This window comes from Tiliqua scincoides, chromosome 5, assembly GCF_035046505.1.
Source record: "Tiliqua scincoides isolate rTilSci1 chromosome 5, rTilSci1.hap2, whole genome shotgun sequence".
In the NCBI taxonomy this organism is placed as follows: Eukaryota; Metazoa; Chordata; class Lepidosauria; order Squamata; family Scincidae; genus Tiliqua; species Tiliqua scincoides.
Window position 1 is genome coordinate 14692816 of NC_089825.1, and position 16277 is coordinate 14709092.

At 44.8% G+C, this 16277-nt stretch overlaps 1 protein-coding gene and 1 pseudogene across 4 annotated transcripts in view; both read left to right on the forward strand.

Annotated features, from left to right (window-relative positions):
• PARD3 (par-3 family cell polarity regulator) overlaps nucleotides 1-16277 on the forward strand; it is a 647691-nt gene that overhangs the window by 18501 nt on the left and 612913 nt on the right. The gene's annotated exons all lie outside the window — the stretch shown is intronic.
• On the forward strand, nucleotides 3892-4008 carry LOC136654477 (5S ribosomal RNA; annotated as a pseudogene).

Genomic DNA, 16277 nt, shown 5'->3' on the forward strand with positions numbered 1-16277 from the left:
AGCTTGGCTCCGTGGACCTGCCTCTCCCCTGCCCCCCGCCACGCCTCCCCGCTCCCTGGAATGCCTCCCCCACGCCCTGGACACGCCCCCATTTCCAGTTCCGCAGCCCAGCGGTCACAAGGGCCGCCGAGCTGCGGAACTCGGGCACTTGCCGTGTGCTGGCTGAGCACCGGCTGGAGCTGAGCCAGCTCCGGCAGGAGCCCAGCGGTAAGCCCCGCAAACGTGCCTTACAGCACATTTGCGACTGTGGTCTGCGCCGTGGATCACAGGATCGGGCTCTGATTCTGTCTGTGTTGCAGTAGAGATCTGTGGGGGAGATACTGGATTCAATTCTGTGCTAATAATAAAATTTAACATTTATGTAGTGTTCAAAAGTGATCAGATACATTCTGTAGACAGTATTATTATCCCTTTATTTTAAATGCGGATGGTGGGAATGCTGCTGAGAGGACAGTGTAGTGATTTCATGGCTGAGATGAGATTTGGACCTAGGGCTAAACTAACTCACTTCTAAATTAAATCCACTGCTGTCTTTTACAGAAACACTTCACTATCTTTCACAAAGAATCAGCCGTGTAACTTTAAACAAATTTATCAGAAACAAAGTCCATTGAATTCAAGGGGGCTTGCTCCCTTGTGAATGTATCTAGGCTTAAGGCAGGGGTTCCCAAAGTATGTGTTGCAATGCCTGGCTTAGGGCATTGCAGTGCACTCACAGGGGCTCTGCGGTTTGTCCCTGGTGGCCTCTTCTACCTGTTCTCCTGGGTGCTACCATCTTGGATCTTGCAAAATCGCATAAAATCCAAGATGGCAGCACCCAAATCTCAGGAGACTTGGATCTAGCAAAATCTTGGGAAGAGACTGTGGGTCACTGTGACCCTGGTAAGTTTGGGAACCACTGGCTTGAGGCATGTAGTTCAATCCTGTACATGTTTGCTCAGAAGCAATTCTTGCTCTGTTCAGTGTGGCTTAATCCCAGGTAAGTGTGCACAGCATTACAACCTTAATGCCCCAGCAATGTAAACTAATTTTGTTGTGGGTGGGCCAGCATGTTGCAGAGCAAGAAAGTTATACTTGTATCATCCACTCTCGTTCAGAAATTGCCTTAATTGTCATTGGCAAAATATTTTGGTCACTCCAATTCTTGTGTTTAGAAGTATTTGAAGATAGAAGATGACTTTTGAACAAAGTTCCAACTCAGGGCAGGAAGTCTGGCTCAGTTGGTAGAGCTGCTGCCTTGTATGCCTGAAGATCTGAGGCTGCCAGTTCGAAACAACCAGAAGTACCTGAGAACTGACAACACGCTGATATACTGATGAGCTGACCCTCGATGGCAGAGATGAGTTGCCGTCAAGTGGAGCATGGGAGGCGAAGGGCCAGAGAGAGGCCAGACCGGGAAGGAATCCAGCTGGAAGGAGGAGTTCTAAGAAAGACTAGAACTATTCAATTGTAAAATCCCTATGGGGGTTTAGAACAGCCTGCCTATGTAAACCGCCTTGGATTAAAGTCTGAGGAGAAATCTGACGACCAAAGAAAGGTGGTATATAAATACCTGTATGAATGAATGAATGAATAAATAAGAGTATTAAAGTCCCCACAACGGTGTTCACAGTTCAAGAAAATAACAGCTGAAAGCACTTATAGGAAACAGAGAGATTTGTCTTTAAAGCATTCATCTATGGATTTTTGCTCAGTAGTGTTTACTTTTTGGACCCTAAAATGGTAGAAGGGCAAGTAGAGAATCCAAGAGGAATTTTATTTGGGTGCGAAGTTTATTTTGGGCTCCTTCCTAAAGGGGGAGAGTGGCGATGAGCAGAACTCAATAGTGCCCCCAGTATCCTATGTGGACAGTAAGTCTAGGCAAGAAAATGTAAGATACTAGGAAATTTTAGGCCCCTCCTTTCATTCCTGGACCCCCTTTCTGACCCTGGGCCTGGGTACAAATTACCCTCTGCATCTCCCTCTCATGGGTCCTGAGGGTGAGTATGCAATAGCTTCTAGGTCAGCTATTTTCAACCACTGTGCTGTGACACATTGGTGTGCTGTGAATAGTCCACAGGTGTGCTGTGGGAGTTTGCAAGAGGGTCATTTATTAGCAGGACCATTGGGGAATGTGGACCATCTGCCAGCAGTACGGTGTCCCTTGTCAATTGTCCAAAAACACCGAGGGTGCGCCTTGACCATTTCAGTACCTTCTCGGTGTACTGTGAGATGAAAAAGATTGAAAATTGCTGTTCTAGGTGATTGAGCTCAGAAATGAAAAGGACTGTACTTTTCTGAGTTGGATAGACTTGCAACTAACTTAGCCCTCTCTCCAGCTTTCTGGAGCTGCAAGGTTTGTTTAGGGAGCGCCTGCTAGTAGCTACAGTGGACAACTGCAAAGATGACAAAGGTTTCCTATAATTTAAGGGTATATCTGTCAGTGCAGATTGTAAAGATACAGGAGCTTTGTCTCCCATTACTTTTGGTCACCCCAAAAGGGGGGTACAAGACAGAACCCCTCAGCCACAAAGCTTCCTGGGTGACCTTGGGCCAGTCACTTTCTCTCAGCCTCACCTACCTCACAGGGTTGTTGTGAGGACAAAAGGAGGGGAGCAGCTGTGTACACCGCCCTGAGCTCTTTGGAGCTAGGGCGGTATAAAAATGTGAAAAATAATAATAATAAATAATAATAACTTCTGCGTGTAACAGGTGTGGTTTTGGTGTCTTGTGAGTGTGATGGAGAATGGTAGTGTGAGGTTGGCTAGAAGGGAAAATATTTGAGTTGTGTTCTTATGTATAGGCACTCTCTCCATAGTTTCTTGTCTCTTTTTCTTCTATAGAAACCTGAAGATAAAAGCAGGAAGATAAGAGTTAAGCAATAGGCCCTTAAATTCTTAGCAGGTGGCAGGAGGAAAAAAAAAACAACACAGATGAGGCAGAAAGCCAAAAAGCTGAAGGGAGATACTTGAGAACAATTGGTGGTGTCACCACCCAAATATAAAGATAAGGATGATGTTTGCAAGAGGACTGGTTTCCATTTTGCAATATGAATGGGAGGAAAACTGAGGAACAAATGAAAGCAAGGACAAATCTGAATAAAGTTATTGAAAAGGTAATGATTAAAAATGGTTGGCAACCTTCAGTCTCTAAAGACTATGGTAGAAGCCTACAGCACCCGGTTTTCCCAGGCGGTCTCCCATCCAAATACTAACCATGCCTGACCCTGCTTAGCTTCCGAGATCAGACAAGATCAGGCATCTGCAGGGTAACAGTTGCTGCAATTATTAAAAAGAAAAGTGTTAAAGAACTACTTAATGTCCCTAGAAAGAACGCATATTAGATCTCTCACAGACCTCTCTTCCATGTATTCTTCCTTAGAATCATTGGAAGCTGCCTTATATCAAGTCAGGCCATTGGTCTGTCTAGCTCAATATTGTTCCAATGGTTCCCAAACTGTGAGCCATGGCTCCCTGGGAAGCCACGGAAACCAGTCAGGGGAGCCACGGAATCCTCAAACTCTGTGTCCCTATACAATGTATAGGACTGTAGGTATAATGGAGAGCCATGGCCAATGGCCCAGTAGGTCAAGGGAGTTGCCAGTCAAAAAAGTTTGGGAACTATTGGTTGAGACTAACAGGCACTGGTTCTCTAGACTTTCAGGCAGGAATTTTTCTCTACCCTACCTAGAAGTGCTGGAGATTCAACATGGACACTTTCTGCAGGCAAATCAGTGCTCTACCATTGGGTTTCAGCCTCTCCCCTGAAAGTAGGGAGTGCATGTTTTTTTTGTTGTTGACTTCAATAAGTGTAAGGATTAGTGATAGTTATGTGTATTTAAATAAAACTGTGTAACAATATTTGAACAATTTCATGTTTACCTGAATATTTTGATGTTTCCTTATTAATTTTGGCAGCAACTGTTACCCTGCACATGCCCGATCTCGTCTGATCTCAGAAGCTATGCAGGGTCAGGCCTGGTTAGTACTTGGATGGGAGACCACTTGGGAATACCTGGTGCTGTAGGCTTATACCATAGTCTTTCGAGACTGAAGGTTGCCAACCAACCGGTGCAAGGATTTCGAAAATGCAATCGCTTTTGGCATAGCGTCAATAGTTTAGCCACAATTTATGCTATGCAGTTATGTGATATGATGCGTATTACAATGCCTTAGGCAATAGGTTAGACACAAACACAAAATTTAAGATAACTAAAGAAGTTTGGATGATACATAAAACTAAAATTACTGTTGGAGCCAGCATCTCTGAAACATAAGAAACATTAAAAATTTGGATGTCCATGCCACAGTGTCTGCCATCGGTGGTCAGGATGCTGGTGCGAATGAAGGCAATATTTTCTGTGATTCTCTGCTATTTTGAATTACATGTAGAAGTAATTAGGATCAGGCCTTCCATGTTGACACACCATAACATCTTAGTACAACTGTACTACTGTATATTTATTGGGTCACCCACATAAGTAGATAGTAATTGTGGGCCTCCCTATACAGTTTTTCCTTGTGCTCTTAAGATACAGAGTGCCAGGCAGACCACCATAACTTCCCATTGAGAGGTAGTTTGATTATTTGTTATGTAAGCCAAGTTCCCTCCTCTTTTTGGTAGTCTACAGCAGCTTATTGATGTGACTTTTTTTCTGATTTGTGAAGCCAGTTCAAGTCATGGTCACAATTTTGACTATGTGGATCCCCTTCTGCCTAGGCTGTGCAACAATACTTCTCCGGGTTGGTGATGCAACATTGTGTGAGTCAAAGTCAGCTGCTATTTCTGCTGCTCGTGAAGTCTTCCAACACCTGTCTTCATTGGGATTCTTATGGAATTTAAGAAGTTGCACCGTGTTTCCATGTTGCCTGGCAGGCAAAGTGCTGCTGTGTTGGCAAATGGCGGCTGTTTTGGGGGGATAGTCCTTCATAACACGCAATTCTGCCCTTAGATTATCAGCAAAGTGTTGTGTAATTCCTGTTTTCAAACATGAAGCTGCATGCATCATGTGGAGAAAGGAAAACATCTTTGTTGAAATTCTGAGCAATAAACTAAAACGTTGTGTATATACTCTCTCCATTGGTTTGCTTTTGCAATGTCTGGATATCTGGACAACACAAATAACTTGAGCAGTCTTCTTTTGTTAATGTCTTTGTTTCTTTAACAAAACAATAAAATGAACCTACTCAGAACTTGCTTAGGAAATCGTTTTGCTTCTTAAAATTCTTTTAAATTGTTTTGCCGGATCAAACCAAGGTCCCTCTTTTCAACTTTTCCTTCTGAACAAGCGCAGCCAGATGCTTATGGTTCTTTTGGGAGACATGAAGGTCTTGGCTTTCTTTTGTTATCGGTTCCCATCATATTTAGAATTTTACTGTGTCTGGCCCTGTAGGTTCCATGTAGCTATCAAAGTTACACTTTTAGTTGAGTTGTTCTTTGCCGTGCCAATGGGTTGCCTCCATTGGAAATGGTTGTGGCAAATGTACCAAAACCCAGCAGAGAACTATATGTGAGAGGATTGCTGATAAGCAGTGTTTCATAGCCATTGTGCTGAACCTTTCCACTGCTCACAATTTCGTGTAAAAGAAATATACAAGTTTTTAACGCATTACTACTGAACAATAGTAATGGGACTCGTAGATGGGTAGATGGGACTCGTCAGCCTAGGAAGGCAGCTCATCTAAGAGAAGGAAACTCTGTCCTCAAACCTCCACTGCCTTGTGGCTACATCCAGTTCTGGAAAAGGCTTCAGGAGTCAACCTCGAGGCAAAATCAGGAGCCGGAGTCCCTTAGGCAGTTCATGGCTGAACACAGTCACGTTCTGGCAACTCCTGCGACGCCGCTGGAACCAACCGTATTGGCTTCCGCCTTTCCATTGGACCATTCCAGCGACGTGGAGAGGGGGGATTTGCTGCATGGGTAACAGCCTATCCTCCATACCTTCTTTACCCAGGCTTCGCGCACTGGAGAGGACACTCCAACTTCGCCATACGGCGTCGGCACAACACGGGAAGCAGCAGTTTACCGGTTATAAGTCTTTGCTCGATTGGCGTAGAGCATGACGCCAGGGGCTGCTTCCGACGGTGGGAGAGATCATTGCATCTCATTGGGCAGCTACCGCCCGCCTTAAGCTGGGCAGTCCCCAGCCAGTAAGGTGTTGCCTCGCCACGGTCCGTTAACCTCATGGGGTGCGTGGGGTTTAGGGTGAAAACCGACAAGCGGATCGACAACTCTGCACCATGCAACAGAAAACAGAAAACTACTGCCCTAAAGCTGGGCACCTGGAACGTTAGGACAATGACACCTGGCTTCTCTGATGACCTGCAAGAAATAGTCGACGCACGCAAAACAGCTGTCATCGACATGGAGCTGAGCAGACTGCAGATGGACATCGTCGCCCTTCAAGAGACTAGGCTGCCAGATTCCGGATCTGTCAAGGAGAGAAATTTCTCATTCTTCTGGCAGGGAAAACCACCAAACGAAACCAGGGAACATGGCGTTGGCTTTGCGGTCAGAAATACCCTGCTGAAATCCATCATCCCACCTACTGTGGGAAGTGAAAGAATTTTGTCCCTGCAGCTCCAGTCATCAGCAGGACCTATCACTCTCATCAGTGCTTATGCACCAACTCTGTCGTCTCCAGCAGAAGCCAAAGACAAATTCTATGATGACCTGGCCACCACTGTCAAGAAAATCCCTGTAAAAGAGCCATTGTTCATCCTCGGCGATTTCAATGCTAGAGTTGGTGCTGATAACAGTTCATGGCCCACTTGCTTAGGTCAGTTTGGCACTGGGAGGATGAACGAAAATGGCCAACGCCTGCTAGAGTTTTGCTGTCATCACGGTCTCTGTGTCAGCAACACATTCTTCAACACAAAGCCCCAACATAGAGTCTCTTGGAGACATCCAAGATCAAAGCACTGGCACCAGCTCGACCTGATCCTCACCAGACGCTCCAGCCTTCCCAGCATCAAGATCACACGCAGTTATCATGGTGCTGCCTGCGACACTGACCACTCCCTGGTGTGCAGCAGAGTGAAACTGCAAACAAAGCGACTGTATCGCACGAAAAAGGAAGGAAGACCTCGCATTGATACCAGCAAGACCCGGGATCAGAGAAAAGTGGAGGAATTTGCACAAGCGCTTGAGGAATCTCTTCCAGGCCCGGCCGACGCAAACGCATCCAACAGATGGGAACATTTCAAGAATACCGTTTACAACACCGCCTTGTCCATATTCGGCAAGAAGACCAACAAGGCGGCAGACTGGTTTGAAGCCCACTCTGAGGAGTTGACGCCAGTCATTGAGGAAAAGAGGAGAGCTCAAGCAGCATACAAGGCCTGTCCCAGTGAGCGCAACCTGCAGGTCCTCCGAACTGCTCGCAGCAAAGTCCAACAGACTGCCAGGAGATGTGCTAACGACTACTGGCTCCAGCTCTGTTCCGAGATACAGATAGCAGCTGACACGGGCAACATCAAGGGGATGTATGATGGTATCAAGCAGGCCCTAGGTCCAACACAGAAGAAAATTGCCCCTCTGAAGTCTGCCACAGGCGAGGTCATCCAGGATCGGGCGCAGCAGATGGAACGCTGGGTGCAGCACTACTCTGAGCTATATTCCAGAGAAAATGTAGTCACCGAAGAATCACTGAACAACATTGAGTGCCTGCCTGTGCTGGAAGAGCTTGACAGTGAACCAACCCTAGAAGAACTTCACGTGGCCCTGGATTCCCTTGCCTTTGGCAAGGCACCTGGAAAAGACAGCATCCCTGCTGAAGTCCTAAAATGCTGCAAAGAGATCATCGTCACTGAGCTGCATGAAATCCTCTGTCTCTGCTGGAGAGAAGGTGAAGTACCTCAAGACATGAGGGATGCAAACATCATCACGCTGTACAAGAACAAAGGTGACAGGGGTGACTGCAACAACTACCGCGGCATCTCTCTCCTTAGCGTTGTAGGAAAGCTGTTTGCCCGAGTTGTACTAAAGAGGCTCCAGGTACTTGCAGAGAGCGTCTATCCAGAATCGCAGTGTGGATTCCGAGCCAACAGGTCCACCACTGATATGGTATTCTCCCTTAGACAACTGCAGGAGAAATGCAGGGAACAAAGACAGCCACTCTTTATAGCCTTCATAGATCTCACAAAGGCTTTCGACCTGGTCAGCAGAGACGGCCTCTTCAAGATTCTCCCCAAGATTGGATGTCCACCCAGGCTCCTCAGCATCATCAGATCTTTCCACAAGGACATGAAGGGCACTGTTGTCTTCGATGGCTCCACATCAGACCCTTTTGACATCCGAAGCGGAGTGAAGCAGGGCTGTGTTCTTGCACCAACCTTGTTTGGGATTTTCTTCGCTGTCCTGCTGAAGCAGGCCTTTGGAACTGCAACAGAAGGCATCTATCTCCGGACCAGATCAGACGGAAAGCTCTTCAACCTCTCCAGACTGAGAGCAAAATCCAAAGTCCAGCTGAAATGTCTGCGTGACTTCCTCTTTGCCGACGATGCAGCTGTCACTACCCACTCTGCCAAAGATCTCCAGCAGCTCATGGATCGTTTTAGCAAGGCCTGCCAAGATTTTGGACTGACAATCAGCCTGAAGAAAACACAGGTCATGGTTCAGGATGTGGACTCACCTCCCTGCATTACAATCTCTGAGCATGATCTGGAGGTTGTCCATGACTTTGTGTACCTTGGCTCAACGATCTCCGACACTCATTCTCTCGATACCGAGCTAAACAAGCGCATCGGTAAAGCAGCTACCACGTTTTCCAGACTCACAAAGAGAGTCTGGTCCAACAAGAAGCTGACGGAACATACCAAGATCCAGGTCTACAGAGCTTGCGTCCTGAGTACACTTCTGTACTGCAGCGAGTCATGGACTCTTCGCTCACAACAGGAGAGGAAACTGAGCGCTTTCCACATGCACTGCCTCCGACGCATCCTCGGCATCACCTGGCAGGACAAAGTTCCAAACAACACAGTCCTGGAACGTGCTGGAATCCCTAGCATGTATTCACTGCTGAAACAGAGACGCCTGCGTTGGCTTGGTCATGTCGTGAGAATGGATGATGGCCGGATCCCAAAGGATCTCCTCTATGGAGAACTCGTGCAAGGAAAACGCCCTACAGGTAGACCACAGCTGCGATACAAGGACATCTGCAAGAGGGATCTGAAGGCCTTAGGGATGGACCTCAACAAGTGGGAAACCCTGGCCTCTGAGCGGCCCGCTTGGAGGCAGGCTGTGCAGCATGGCCTTTCCCATTTTGAAGAGACACTTTGCCAACAGTCTGAGGCTAAGAGGCAAAGAAGGAAGGCCCATAGCCAGGGAGACAGACCAGGGACAGACTGCACTTGCTCCCGGTGTGGAAGGGATTGTCACTCCCGGATTGGCCTTTTCAGCCACACTAGACGCTGTGCCAGAACCACCTTTCAGAGCGCGATACCATAGTCTTTCGAGACTGAAGGTTGCCAATACAAATACTGAACAATAAAGTGAACTCCATATCCTCTTCCAATTAATAGCCTCATCACAAGGCCTCTTTTTGTTATCCCTTTCGATGAGACAATTGTACTGTGAATAATACTCTGAAGAAGAATTATCATCAGTCTTGCTGGAAACTCACCTTTGTGTATTCAGATTTTGCTTTCATGATTTGCCAGTACTGTTAGTTCCATGGCTAAGTCCTTCTAAAATGTAGTATTATCTTATTTTTTCATTTTTATGGAGTGCAGCTCTTCCTGCTAGCAATGCGGGCAGAAGTTCTAAATCAGGAGAGGGCGGTCCCCTTAAAAGTGTAGGGACCTGGAACTAGGCAATGGCAAGCTGATTCAAAGAGACTTCAGGAAAGGGAGACAGAACTGGGCTAGTTTGGATGGTCCACTGAAGTGGTAAAAGAGGAATTCTCAGCAAATTCTGTTCCTCTTTCTGCCACTTCATTCGTCTTGTATGAAAAAGGGCGGATACATTGATTTCCCAATGAAAGCATAAAACAAACCTTTTCCTATAGGGGTCATCTCCTATCTTTGCATAGTAGCCAGAGCAGCTTCCCCTCCCTATGTACCTAACTTGCACTTCTTCCTGTTTCTGTGGGACATGAAATATTTATAGACGGAATCTAAAAGGAAGATAAACCAGAGAAGATTTTTAAAGGATGCCACATGGAGGTGCATGCCCAGTTGCTTGGACAAAAACAAAAACGGGAATGAATTAAGAATAAAGTTGCCCTGTTGTTGATGCCTAAATACCACCTGATCTTTGACAGGCTTTGCTACTACTGGATTAGGCGTGTCATCATAGTTCCATTATCTAAACCAGTGGTTCCCAAACTGTGAGCCGTGGCTCCCTTGGGAGCTGTGGAATCCTTGCAACCCCCCCCCATACAATGTATAGGATTATAGCCCTAATGGGGACCATGGCCATTGGCCCAGTAGGTCAAGGAAGCCACCAGTTGAAAATATTTGGGATCCACTGATCTGAATTGTTGCCTTTGTAATGCAGACAAAAACAAAACAAAACAAAAAAACACAATACCACCATTTCAGCCCAGCAATGACTGACACTGAGGTTTCTCTCCCTGTGTGGTGTGTTCCTCATATCCTTAAAACTACCAGATTTGGGAAAGCATTGTGAAACTTAAAAAAAAAAAAAAAGAAAAAAGCAGGATTACATTGGCTCAACATACATAAGGAATATATATTTTTCATTTAGTATTTTGATCTGTGCTTTTTGGGTATTTTTTTTTACATAGTCTGTGGACCACTTCAGAGAGAGAATGAGAGATTTTGCATGGTTCTTAAATTCTGTTTCGCTGTCAATTTAGAATAGATGGATTTACAATTCTGTATTGGTATCCCTCTGTGTTGAAAGCTGTAAGAACTGATAAACTATTTAACAGTGATTGAAATCGTAGTTGACTGTGTTGATCAGTACTCCATTTACAGGGAAAAAAGATATATGTGGAGGGAAAGTGTGCTCTCTTATTACTTTTATTTTTAGAGTGCCAGCAATATATGTAGTGCAAATGAAGAGCAGGAGGGTACAATCCAGTGGTTCTAATCCAGATGGAATGGATATACCATCTGATGCTTGCTGAAATGCATACCCAGACTCCAGGGAGGTTCAACCCCAGGTCTGCCCTCACCAGTCGTGGCTCTGGGTGGTCATGGGGAACATAGGCTGATACTAGCATGACCCTCAACCTTACTTCTTGGCCTGATCCAGCAGGGCTCTTCTGATGTTCTTATCCAATTCATCTCCTCCTCCAGTTTATAACGTAAGTAATTCTGTAGTGTACTTCATAGCTTGCTATCCTAAGTTAGTAGCTTTACTAAAATTAAGGAGCAAAATGATAGTGAAATGGTAACATCCCTTTGTTCCAGAGGAATAGTCCAAATTTGGGCAGTTCGACAGATCCATCTGTGTTTGCCTGGTCAGCTGATAAAATGTTTGCTCTTTCTGTTGGTGGCCTTTGTTTCTATCTTGAGCTTCTGAGTTTGCTTTTGAGAGACCTGGTTGGGTGTCTTGGGAAGACACTCTTTTAAAGATGATTTGAACATGTAAGGGTGCAATCCTAACCCCTTATGTCAGTGCTTTCCAGCACTGGCATAGCGGTTCCAATGGGACATGTCCTGCAGTTGGATGTCACTCACAGAGGCCTCCTCAAAGTATGGGAATGTTTGTTCCCTTACCTTAGAGCTGCATTGCCCTTTTGTCAGTGCTGGAAAGTGCTGGAAAGCACTGACATAAGGGGTTAGGATTGTACCCTAAGTGACTCATTAATTTGTGCTGATGGTCCCTGCCTGGGGCATTGGACATAACAGTGGGATTTTGGGGGTAAGTGAGTTCTGTGGTTGAATAAAAAAGAGCCATGATCTTTCTAGGGTTTGACTTGCAGATTTCTTTACTATAATGGCCAGACACCAATGTGAGCCTAGTGGCCTTCCTTTCAAGGGATGGAAGAGCTCTTTTTCTCTGCTTTTCTGTGTTTTTGCTCCTTTTTGAGTTTATTCTGTATCTCTGTCAATGAGGGCTCTGATTGTTTGACACAGTGTGACTGAGGAAAATGCTACAGTCAGTAACTGCAATTTAACAACAATAAAAAAAACATTGTTGCATTAGCTGAATGCCTGTTCAGCTGTGCTTCATCTATTCTTTGATTTGAAAGGATGCATTTCTTTCTGCCAACTGGAGGTCAAAGGGTTTCTTCAGTGCAGTACTCAAATATAGAGATGGTATTTCATAAATGCTCATTGTACAACAATAGAAAAAAAGACTGTACTGGAATTAATCTCAAACATACAAGAGTGAAGGACAAAGGCTGCAATCCTAACCACACTTTCCTGAGAGTAAGCCCCATTGAACAAAATAGGACTTACCTCTAAGTAGATCTGGTTAGGATTGGGCCCAAAAAGATTAGGGTGTAAAACTCATTTCATACAGTGGGAAAGATAGCATTCCTGATGCCCACTGAGTGCTGGAAGTGATGTCATAAAGCAGAAAGTGATGTGAATAAGCAGGTCATGACCAAAAATAAGCACTTTTTCTCACTTAGGAACTCATTAGCTGCAAATGAAAGAAGATAAAATACGCAGGTCTTGAGCATATTTTCAAGATACGGGAGAGCCCAATTATCATGCGGGCTGACATCTCAGCCCAGCTCAGCAACTAAGAGCACCTGATGTTGGTGCTGTGAGAGCCCAAGGGCCAGAAAAGCACTTCTGTGGGCTGCATCCGGCCACTGGGCCTTATGTTTGACACCTCTGGACGAGCTGATGTCTAGTCATCCAGTTCCTTGGAAGCAGGTGGAGGTAGGAAATTTGTCAGAGAATATTCAAGGGTTTCAGATGGTAGGGTTTCAGGCTGGACTTTCAAACACTTTCAAAACTGCTTTATTTATGGAACTGTAACTAGAGGGTGCTTTGCAGGATTGGTTAGAGATGGTTTTTTCAGGAAAGTGAATATGAATAGTTTAGCAATAGGCTGGCCATATCAATGTGCAAATTTGGACAGGATGTAGAGAAGCATGTGTGCGTAGGGGATAGTGCTGTGTCCCTTGGAGCAACTGCTTGTACCACCTTATGGCTTTCTTTACAGCACAATAAGCATGGGGTAAGTGGAATGCTTGTTGCTTCTGCATATAAATTTTGCAAGACATGTACAGCTGCATGCTGCTAGAGCATGAGGAGAAAATTAGGAGGAGATGGGTGAGGAAGGCTGGGCAGCTGCAGGATCAAGTGCAGTCTTGATGCTTTGCCCCAGGTGAATGTCAAACTGGCAGAGGGCCAGAAATCTCTGGTGCTATTCATATGTGCTTGAAGCTGGAGAGAGGCCCTTTCTCAGCAGTTTTTCCAGAGAAGGAAAGCTGGAAACATGATACGTCCCAGAAAATCTACATTGTCATGTGAGATGGTGTGACTTTTTTTTAAATGCAGGAATTCTGTGACCACAGATTGAAACTGTCTGCTCCCCCATGCCTTCATCCAAAGATGCATTGATTATCCCTGTCAGAGTAGGCCCAGTTCCAAAGGGTGTTGACTTTTTGACAAAGGTGCCCCTGCAAGGTTTAAAATGCAGTACAAACAGCATTCTCATTTGCCATTTCAGTTTTCTACCAAAGCCTCCTGTCAGAGTCTGGTACTATGATGGATGCAGTGCAGCTGCTTGCTGTAGTGTTTGGATAAAGCAGCACAAGTGGGCTATGCAAGCCAAAGAATCTAGTAAATATTCTTCAGTAACATGATAGCTATTGTCTGTTCTCTGTCTTTTGTCTTGTCATCTCAAGAAGCCTTCCCAAGGATTGCCTGCATTCACAGGATGTCTCCCTCTGTACATTTGTAAGCAAGGGTCTTATAGTCTGATAAAACCTCCTACTCCGTTCCTAGCACTTCTCTTTTGATATTCTAGCATCCCAATGTTTTTCCAACTTCAACACTTACTTCTAAATCTACTAGGTCTCTCATTTTCCCCTACCTTCAAATCCCAAGAAGGATATCTATTGGTCTACCAAACCTACACAAATGCATGCAATTTCTCCCCGACTCCCAACACCTTTTTTTCTTCCCTGTGTGACAAGAGGATGAATTGATTCTGCTTCAGTTTTTTACCTCTCTGCTAATAACACCTGAAAGGAAATGGGCACAAAGCTTTGTTCAAGTTTTTCCTTCTCCCTTGTACAAGTTGGGACATTACAGTAGAATCACAAATCATCTGAGCAAATTGATTCTTGCTGTAATGTCCAGGATTGCTGTTCACCATCAGCCTCAACCAACTGGTTATGCAACAGCCAAGGACTTGAAAGTTTCACTTGGGATCTTAATTTATCTCAGTTCCACTGTTCATATTTTATTTTTCACATTTTTATATCACCCTTCCTCCAAGGAGCTCAGGGTGATGTGTATAGTTCCTTCCCATCTTTTGTCCTCACAACAACTCTGTGAGTTAGGTTCAGCTGAGAGATAATGACTGGCCCAAGGTCACCCAGGAAACTTCAAGGCTGAGTGAGAATTTGAACCTGGACCTTCCAGGTCTAAGTGCAACTCCAGAATCATGACACCATCCCGATTCTCATAAGCCTTGTTAGCAAAAGACTGTTCTGCCTCTCTTCTCCCTCACTCCCATGGTCATTGGTGTCTTGTGCCACTAGTTCTGAACAACACCACTCTGGCTTTCAACTCTCATAGTGGCTCTACTCTTTCACACATTTCTCCATAAATCTGGAGGGTTCAGACTTCCCTTTGTACTGGATGATTGTCTTTCTTGTTCAGTTCCCTAATAAGGTCTCTTTCCCTCAATGAGTTTTTCATTCTGCTGTTTGCAGTATTTGCTCCAGCTCTTATCACTTAGTTTTCTTTTCCTTTTCCAGTTTCAGCCTCCAAGTCAATAGCAGTAAACCAAAATGACCTCACTGAAGTTCAGCTCTTTCAAGAACATGGTTCCGGCTTCATTTTATAACCTTTCCATTGTGTTTTTAAGGCATGTGTTTTAATCTTAGTTGTTTCACAGGTAATCTCTGTAGTTTTTATTTTTAAAAAAAATGACCTGAGGTGAACTGAGGGTCAGTGTACTTTGAAAGGCTACCACATAGAGGCACTTCCAATAGCTTCCATGCCAGCCATGTCAACTGGGGAACAGAACCATACCAAATCCAACAACTGGGTGTTAGGAAACTTTTTTCCATGAATTGGGACTGGACTTAAAATCTGTTGGTTGTCTTAACCTGAAAAGAAATTCCTCCCATACACTCACAGCACCCAGCACAGGAAAGTAAAACTGAAGGGCATTCTTATGTTGATTATTTGCTTGAGTCATGATATGCCATCTCTTTAGGGAGTAAGGAGCTTTAGGTAATCAGCACATTGCTTGTAGAGGTTTTCTGCTATGTAAGGAGAGTCATATACACTTATTTGTCAGGTGTTCAGTCAAAGGCAAGCAAATGGAGAAATTGAGCAGCTGGACAGGCTAAAAGCTGGTGGTCTAGTGACACCAGAAGGAGGAAAGCAAAAGATCTAGTCTCCTTTCAGTTGGTGATGCACTCCGAGTGAATTCTGCACTTCTGCCAGGGCTTGAAGCTCCTTTCTCATACTATAGGAAGCCAGCACTATACAGTATCTGCAGAGCTTCTGGTGAATGCTCTTTGTTTCCTGACAGGGCTTTAATGCCATCTGAAAGTGCCTCTGGTATGATAACCGCCTCACTTGTTTTTTAAATCCGTGAGAGTAAATCAACCAGTTTGAAGCATGTGTAGGTACTAAGCTTCTTGTACCAGGTCAAGGCTCTGGTCAGCAACATGATTTTATGGAGGAGAGTCAGTGAATACTGGGTTGCGAAGAGTACTCTCGCCTCGCAAAGAGATCTCCCAGAAAGTCCTTTTTATGATTGGTTTGATATGTTAAGTAGGCAGGATATTTTGTTTTATGGTTTCTCTGAAGATTGTCCTGTCTCAACATGCCTCAGGACTTAACAATTGTTTTTAGTACATTTTGAGATAATTCCCAGAGTTACTTCTCTTGTATGTTCCTCCTCCTTCCTCAGATCTTCAGGAGAAGCACAGCTGCGTGTCCCACCTTTTATTGAGGTGAAGATACTGAGGCCTTGTAATGCACCTTCTGTGAGGTGGTTGCCAACCGTGCTTTGGAATATGCTTCTGTTGGATTTACATTTAGCCTTTACAGCTAAAGATTATTCTAAAAGTAAAGCCCTTCTCTGAATTAGTGGTCTGTCATTCTTTCTACAGTTAATATGATGAGGGAATGAGTTTTGACTTAATGTTGCTTGTTTGCCTGAGGGTAAAGTGTAACTTG